Raw genomic sequence first — 7,859 nt, 5'->3', positions numbered from 1 at the left:
CCGGTGTCTTTTGATTGCAGGGCTTGGGGGAATCTCGGCTCCGGCTTAACGACGGCTGGTGCCTTTCCCAGTTCCTTGGTTACAGTGACGACTTGAGGCGCTTGCCCTGGCCAAGGGGGGCTCGAGCAGTGTCGGACGCACGTTTCTGGGGGGCAAGGCTGGGGCGATTGGCAGGTGCCTCCCTGGGTACGGCCCACGAGTGGCTGGGGGATCGTTCACGTCATGTAACAGGGCGTGCCGTCCCGTGCTGATTTCTGGGCGAGGCAGAGCAGCGTGAGCGGTATCTGGAGCTAGAGAGTTAAGGGGTCCCAACGTTTCCACAGGCCGGATGGTACCGTGGGGGATGTCAGACCTACACCCCACGCCTGCTGGAAGGGCCGGGATTCAGTGGGGGCCGTAGGGTCTGCTAGCTTGGCCTGCTGCTTCCAAGGAGAGCTGGTTTTGGGGGGGTGAGAATCAGCTGGGGGGGCCGTGCTTATCTTTTCTCCCCCCCCAGATCCTGCTGGGGGAGGGATTGTGTAGGGGGAGGTGTGGGATAATCAAGCAGGCCCCGGACAAGGCCAGGTGCTTTACCCCAAGAGGACTTGGAGGCATTTACGGGGGGGAGGATTCTGCAGAGGAACCCCCCGACTCAATCCAACACGGGCCAAACCCTGGGCTTTGCAGGGAGGGGGCCAACCAGGCCCGGGATGAGTGTGTGGCACGCACGGCTGTGAGACTTATGTGTGCGTGGGGGGGGGAGGGGGCTGTGAGTGTGAGACGTGGTGGGGGAGAGAGAGAGACACACTCCAGTGTGCAAAGGACACGTGCGTGTGGGTGCCCAAGGCCCATGTGTGCGAAGGAGGTGGATGCAGGTGTTAGTGGGCCTGGCACAAGCGGCTGTGAGTGAGTCTCAGGGCCAGACGGGGGCCCAGCCAGACGGGGGCCCAGCCCAGACGGGGGCAGAAGCACGTCACTGAGCGAGGGACGAGCAGGGTGTGTGTGAGAGACACTAAGTCGTGTGCAACACGCACACAAAAGTGCAAAACACCTGGGGCCAGGTGTGTGGGGGTTCTCTCCCCAGCTCTGGGGTGGGAGGGTGCAGTGGTTCGGGGCAGGGGGGCTAGGATGCCTGGGTTCTCTCCCTAGGGCAGAGTGGTGGGTTGTGCTTGGTGGTCAGAACTGGGGGGGAGGGGCTGGAGGCCAGGATGCCTGGGTTCTTTCCCTGGGTTGGGGCGGGGGTGGGAGATGGGGAACTGGGGTGGGGAGAGGGCCCAGGACGCCTGGGTTCTCTCCCTAGGTCTGGAGGGGAGTCTGCTGCTGCAGGAGGGGCTGGCGGCCAGGGCGCCCGTGCTCTCTCCAGGCTCAGGGAGGGGAGTGGGGTCTAGTGGTTAGGGCAGGGTGGGGGAAGGTTCTGGGGAGCAGGACGCCTGGGTTCTTTTCTCTTCCCAGGTTGGAGGGAAGAGTGGGGTCTAGTGAGGGAAGGTTGGGGGCCAAGATGCCTGGGTTCTCTCCTGGCTCGTGTGGGGGTGGGGCTGGGGCTGCGGGGGCAGGACGCCTGGGTTCTCGCCTGGCTCCGGTGGTGGGGGGGCGTAGGACGCCTGGGTTCTCTCCTGGCTATTGTGGGGGCAGGACGCCTGGGTTCTCTCCTGGCTCCGGTGCAGGTGGGGCTGGGGCTGCGGGGGCAGGACGCCTGGGTTCTCGCCTGGCTCCGGTGGTGGGGGGCGTAGGACGCCTGGGTTCTCTCCCGGCTCTTGGTGGAGGGCAGGACGCCTGGGTTCTCGCCTGGCTCCGGTGGTGGGGGGCGTAGGACGCCTGGGTTCTCTCCCGGCTCTTGGTGGAGGGCAGGACGCCTGGGTTCTCGCCTGGCTCCGGTGGTGGGGGGCGTAGGACGCCTGGGTTCTCTCCCGGCTCTTGGTGGAGGGCAGGACGCCTGGGTTCTCTCCCGGCCTGGCCTTCCCTTCCCCCGGCGGCGGCTGCAGCTGGGCGGCGCAGGGGGGGAGCTGGGCGCTGGGCCCGGCCTCGCCTCCCCGGCTGGCTCCGTCTTCGGTCGCCGCTTCCCAGCCCGGCCCGGGCCCGGCCCCGGCCCCGGCCTGGCCGCGTGGGGACCCTCCGCGGTGAGTCCGGCCCCGGCCCGCGGGCGGCGGCGACTGTGGGGTGAATTGGCAGGGAGTGGGGATCGGGGTGTGTGTGTGTGGGGGGCGGGTAGATCTGTGGAGCAGAACTGGGCTATGGGGATGGGGGAGCTGGGGACAGGATGGGGTGGGGGTAGATCTGTGGGGCAGGGCTGGGCTATGGGGTGGGGGTAGATCTGTGGGGCGGGGCTGGGCTATGGGGTGTGGGGTTAGATGTGTGGGATGAACGGGCAGAGAGTGGGGGTTGGGGTGTGTGTGGAGGGGTAGATCTGTGGGGCTGGGCTGTGATATGGGGTGGGGGGCGCTGGGGATAGGCAGGGGGTAAATGTGTGGGGCAGGAGTGGGGTGTGAATGGGCAGGGCTGGGGTGTGGGGGGAGTGGGGTAGATTTGTGGGGTGGGAGGGCTGGGGCCAGGATGGGTGGGGGTAGATCTGTGGGGCAGGGCTGGGATATGGGGCGTGGGTTGCTGGGGGTAGATGTGTGGGGTGAATGGGCAGGGAGTGGGGGTTGGGGTGTGTGGGGGGAGCTGGGTACAGGTGGGGGGTAAATGTGTGGGGTGTGGAGGTGAATGGGCAGGGCTGGGATATGGGGGGAGTGGGGTAGATCTGTGGGGCTGGGATATGGGGTGGGAGAGCTGGGGCTGGGATATGGGGTGGGGATAGATCTGTGGGGCAGGGCTGGGCTATGGGGTGGGAGTAGATCTGTGGGGCAGGGATCTGAAATGCAGCAACCTAGGCCCAGACCCTCACAGCTGCTGCCGGATGGTTGAGCTGGACCCCAAAACGGCCATCGTCTGGCCTCTTTCCTGGCTGAAGGGAACGTGCCCCCCCATGCTCTGAGCACGCCCCCACCCCGAGTGCTGAGGGCCGGCCCCTAGGATGGGGTAGGATGTGGAGGGGGTGGGGGTGGGGGCTTGTGAGTGGAGACTGTCACTTCCCCGTTAGCGCTGAGCGAAATACCTGCGGCTGGCTGGGATCGGCTGCTGGCCGGGACAGAACCCAGGTTCTGCCAGCCCAGTGCCCCCTCAGCTGGGCCACTGAGTTGCAACTTGCTCTGGGGTGGGGCACGCCTGGGCAGCGCAGCTGGTCTTACAGGGATCCCTCAGCTGGTGCTGAGAGGCAGCCACTTCTGGGGTGGGGAGCGGGCGGCTGTTTATACACGGATCCATTGCTCGGCCCTGAGACGCAGCCACTTCTGGGGTAGGATGCAGGGGTCCTGGGGTCCCAGTGGTGGGGTGGGGGATACAGCCTGGGTCTGGGCTTTAATGAACTCTCTCCCTTCAGTGCAGGCCGGATGCTCCCCGTCCCCACCATGAGTGAGCTGGGGTCGCCCCACCCCAGCAGAGACCCCCCAGCCATCTTCCGGTCCCAGCCGGGCCCCCTGACACCTTCCCGAGTCCTCTGAGCCCTCGGCCCCGTCATGTCCCAGGCCGGAGAGGGGCCGGACCGAGCGGCCCGGCCCAAGGAAAGGTCAGGCGAGGCCGGGGGCCGGCGCAGCGGACGCAGGCGGGCGAAGCTCCCGGAGACCCCGGCGGGGCGGGACCCAGAGGGGGCAGAGCCGGGCCGGGGGGCGGGGCGCTCGCTGCGGCAGAGGATCCGGGACGCGGTGGGCCAGTGTTTCCCCATCAAGGGGCACGGCGGGCCCCCCGCCCCGGCGTTCTCCCCCTCCCAGCGCAAGATCCACCTGCGGGAGCTGATGCTGGAGACCTGCCCCTTCCCGCCCGGCTCGGAGCTGGCCCGGAAGTGGAACCTCATCAAGCAGCACACGGCCCCCGTCTCGGCCCAGGAGGGCCTGGCTTGCGGCGGGGCGGGGCCGGCAGAGGACGAGGACGACCGGCTGCGGGAGCGGAGGCGCGTCAGCATCGAGCAGGGGGTGGAGCCCCCCCCGGACGCCATGATCCACACCTTCGAGGCCAGGGCGCAGATCAACCCGCTCTACAAACTGGGGCCCAAGCTGGCCCCCGGCATGAACGAACTGGCCGGGGACAACCGGGCCACCCTGGCCCCCCAGGAGGAAGAGGAGGAGGAGGTGGTGGCGGCCCCCGAACCGGAGCTCCGCGTTCACACCCAGATCGACTACATCCACTGCCTGGTGCCGGATCTGCTGCAGCTGACCCGGCTGGCCTGCTACTGGGGGGTGATGGATCGCTACCAGGCCGAGGCCCTGCTGGAGGGGAAGCCGGAAGGGACCTTCCTGCTGCGGGATTCGGCCCAGGAGGATTATCTCTTCTCGGTCAGCTTCCGGCGCTACGGCCGCTCGCTCCACGCCCGCGTCGAGCAGTGGAACTATAACTTCAGCTTCGACGTGCACGACCCCGGCGTCTTCCACGCCCCCACCGTCTCGGGCCTGCTGGAGCGCTACAAGGACCCCAGCACCTGCATGTTCTTCGAGCCCCTGCTCTCCCGCCCCGTGCGCCGGCCCTTCCCCTTCGCCCTGCAGCACCTGTGCCGGGCCGTGGTGGCCGGCTGCACCTCCTACGATGGCATCGGCCGCCTGCCCATCCCCGGCGCGCTCCAGGAGTACCTCAAGGAATACCACTACAAGCAGAAGGTGCGGGTTCGGCGGCTGGACACCTGCTGGAACTGAGCCCCGCACCCAACGCCCTGCCTTTGGGCCTCTGGGATCCTGCCCTTGGCTTGATCCTGCCCTTGGCTCCGGGATCAGGGTCGATACGGGGCCGTATTGCCCGTAAACTTTCCGCCTTTACAGCAGGTTCTGCCCCCCCCCCCCCGGTGCTCTGGGACTGTCGGCCTCAGCGGGGGGGGGGCAGAACCATGTGTCCCAATTGCCGTTCCACCCACGGGGCTAGGAGGGGGAAACTTCGTTAAAGGAGCCCCTGCCCCAATCCTGGCTGGGGGGGAAGAGGCAGCCGGAGCCTCAATCAGCTGTTTTATTGAAAGGGGCCGGGCTGCTGGAATAAAGTCATGTTGCTGTGACTGTAAGAGGCCCCTGCGGTCGTGTCTCCGGGCTGTAGCAGGGATGGGGGTGCCCAGCTCTGGCCCTCAGCCCCCGCCGATAGCTGGGAAAGGGGGGTGGGCTGCTGCCAGATGATTTGGGGGTTCTCAGCCACACGGGAACATTGTGGCTGCAGGGCGCCCGGGGCTACAGCGCTGGGCTGTCTGCTCCGGCTAGTGGGCAGGGAGAGGCTGCCTTCGTCAGCCCTGGCTGCAGCTGGGATGAAACCCCTCAACTGAGAAAAATAGGGACAGCAGTTGGGATCTGGTGCAATGCTCAACCCTGACCCACTCCCCATCACCCCCTATTCCAGCCCTGGGCTCCATACCCCGACCTGGATTTTCACCAGAGGTTGGCCCCTCGTAAAGGGGAGCAACCCACCTGGCTCGGTTCCTTTGGAGGCCATGTGGTGGGATCCCAGCTCTCCAAGAGGGGGCGGGGGGGGGAAGAGACCCATTCCTTGGTCTGCTCCCACTTTGTCCCCTGCCACCGATCCCCCTGCCCTGGCCGCGCAATACAAGAGCATCCTATGTACCATTCCCTGGGCTGCATGAACGGGCATCTCGCACGGGAGTAGAGGGGTTCTTTCCCTTCCATGTTTGCTGCTGGTGCAGCCGCTGCTGGGATCCGGTTCTGGTGCCCACAATTGGAGAAAGACATTGATCAATTGGAGAGGGGTCAGAGAAGAGCCATGAGAATGATCAAAGGGTTAGCAAACCTGCCTGGCAGTGAGAGACTCCAGGAGCAGAAATGACTGAGCTCAACAAAGAGAAGGTGAAGGGGTGACCTGCCCAGGGAACGAGTATTTAATCAAGGGCTCGTCAATCCAGCAGAGGAAGGTCGAACACAACCCACTGGCTGGAAGTTGAAGCTGGACAACTTCAGACAGGAAAGGGGTCAGTTTTGAACGGTGAGAGTCATTAATCTCTGGCACAATTGAGCGAGGGTTGAGGTGGATTCTCCAACGTGGCCCGCTTTTAAAAGAAGCTGGGGTGTTTTTTTAACAGCTCTGCACTGGGAATTATTCGGGGCAGATCTCAGGCCTATTACATGGGAAGTCACCCACTAGCTGCTCACACTGGCCCCTGCCGGCCTTGGGATCTTGGTGGTTTCTGCCTGCAGGAGCCAGATCCTTCCTCCAAAGGGTTGGGAGAAAACAGACAAAACTGCCCCCTTTGTGGATTCTGAGAGGTGGCTGGGAGCAAATTCACCAGCAGCCCCCCAACCTCCATGCGTCTTTCACTCGACCACTTGCTCCCAGGCAGGGAACCAGGCCCCTTGGCAAGGGAACGATCCCAGGACTGATCTCCAGGGCAGCAAACGACTCACCGGCCGGCAGCTGGTCCATAGCCCACCCCACCCTTGCAGCTATTGGGGTCTGGAGGATTTTGACCATGGGATGCCCAGCCTGCTCTAGGTTTGGGGAGCAGGGGTGTCTCCCCCTTCCAGAGACACCCCTTGAGTTGTTTATAAGCCTCCATTTTTCTGCACCTGGCCAGGCACCATCTCAGCTCAACTGTGGGGCCTAGAGCCACCTGGCCCTGGGGGTGTGGGGTGAGACAAGACCCGGCTTCCCCCCATCTTCCTCTAGGGCAGCCCCACAATCCACCACCCGCCTTAGGGACACTTCAGACAGGAAAGTGGGACCCGCTTCCAGGCAGGCAGCTATGGGGGGGAAGTTAATGACCCAGGACAGGTTTGTTCCACCTCCTTGGGGGCAGGGGGTGGGGTGGGGGCCGCAATCCAGGAATGAGGATCAGAGCCCTCACCCCAAGGTCTCTCACCCCCAGCTTCGAAAGAAGGGAGCAATGCCAAGGCAGAGCTGTGGAGAGAGGGAGAGGTGCCAGGGTGGTGTAGGACACAGGCCTGTTCCCAGACCAGCGAGTGAATTTGTGGGCAAGGGGCGAACCACTGCCCTGGTTTCCTGAAGCGCCGAGCTCTCTGCCAGCGCACTCAGGCCCCCGGGGCTAGGCTCCCACCCACAGCCTCAAGAGTCTGCTCCAACCCGGGGAGCGGGGCCAGTTCCAGCCCCGCAGAGCCAGGCAAGGGGCAGTCCGGCCTTGCGGGGCTCGGGCCAGGTGGCGCTATGCCCAGCAGGGGTTAGTGCCAGAGCAATGGCTGGAAGGCCCAGGGAGCTGGGCCCCGTGACACGTGCAAGCTGGCACAGTCCTGCCCTGTGCGGCAGTACGAGCATCAGCTGGGTACGGGGGGGCCCTACCGAGAAGAACCTCGAGTCGGGGCCCAGGGTTCAACACGATGCCAGCTAGGAGCCAGGCACCGAGCAGCGAGTGCGCTGAACGGGGCTGGCCCGAGACGGCTCCCACCCCGGCAAGCAGGTGCGCCACAGCAGCAAGGGGCCCCCCTGGAGGCAGAGCTGGGATTGGGGGGGTGGGGGGGGGTTAAGGCTCAGCCTAGGGGGTTTGACAGCATGGTGGGGGGGGAGAGCAGAGGGGTTCTGCCCAAGGACCCCTCGTTACAGCCTAGCTCCGTCAATCCCAGCCTGTTTGGCAAAAAGCAGCTGAAAGCCCCCCCATCGTTCGGCACCGACAGGCTGCGGGGGAGTCTCAAGGGCCCGTTCGTCCCCGCAGCTCAGACTACATCTACCACAATGCACCACAGAGTCCCTGCCCCAGTGCACAGTGGGAGATGTAGTTCATCCGGGAGAATAAAAGGGGGACAGGCAGCTGCCAGAGGATGACGCCTGGGGCCAAGGGCAAGCGAGCCCCCGAAAACACGGAGCTTTCTGGCCCCACAAAGCTAAATTTTGCCTGCACACTTTTGGGGGGGGGG

At 65.1% G+C, this 7,859-nt stretch overlaps 1 pseudogene across 4 annotated transcripts; it reads left to right on the top strand.

Annotated features, from left to right (window-relative positions):
* Positions 1–1,544: 1,544 nt before the first annotated feature.
* LOC311511926 (suppressor of cytokine signaling 5 pseudogene) lies at positions 1,545–5,056 on the top strand (annotated as a pseudogene). 4 transcript variants are annotated; one of them, XR_014714617.1, is made up of 2 exons: positions 1,545–1,643; positions 3,398–5,056. The product of XR_014714617.1 is annotated as a suppressor of cytokine signaling 5 pseudogene (transcript). The 4 variants fall into 4 exon arrangements; XR_014714618.1 differs by having other exon boundaries at positions 1,625–1,643; positions 3,403–5,056; XR_014714619.1 differs by lacking the exon at positions 1,545–1,643 and adding an exon at positions 1,816–2,096 and having other exon boundaries at positions 3,403–5,056.
* The last annotated feature ends 2,803 nt before the right edge of the window (positions 5,057–7,859 follow it).

Source organism: Lepidochelys olivacea (assembly GCF_965140295.1).
Source record: "Lepidochelys olivacea isolate rLepOli2 genome assembly, chromosome: 23".
In the NCBI taxonomy this organism is placed as follows: Eukaryota; Metazoa; Chordata; order Testudines; family Cheloniidae; genus Lepidochelys; species Lepidochelys olivacea.
The sequence above is the reverse complement of the archived record's forward strand: the minus strand, read 5'-3'. Positions and strand labels throughout refer to the sequence as shown.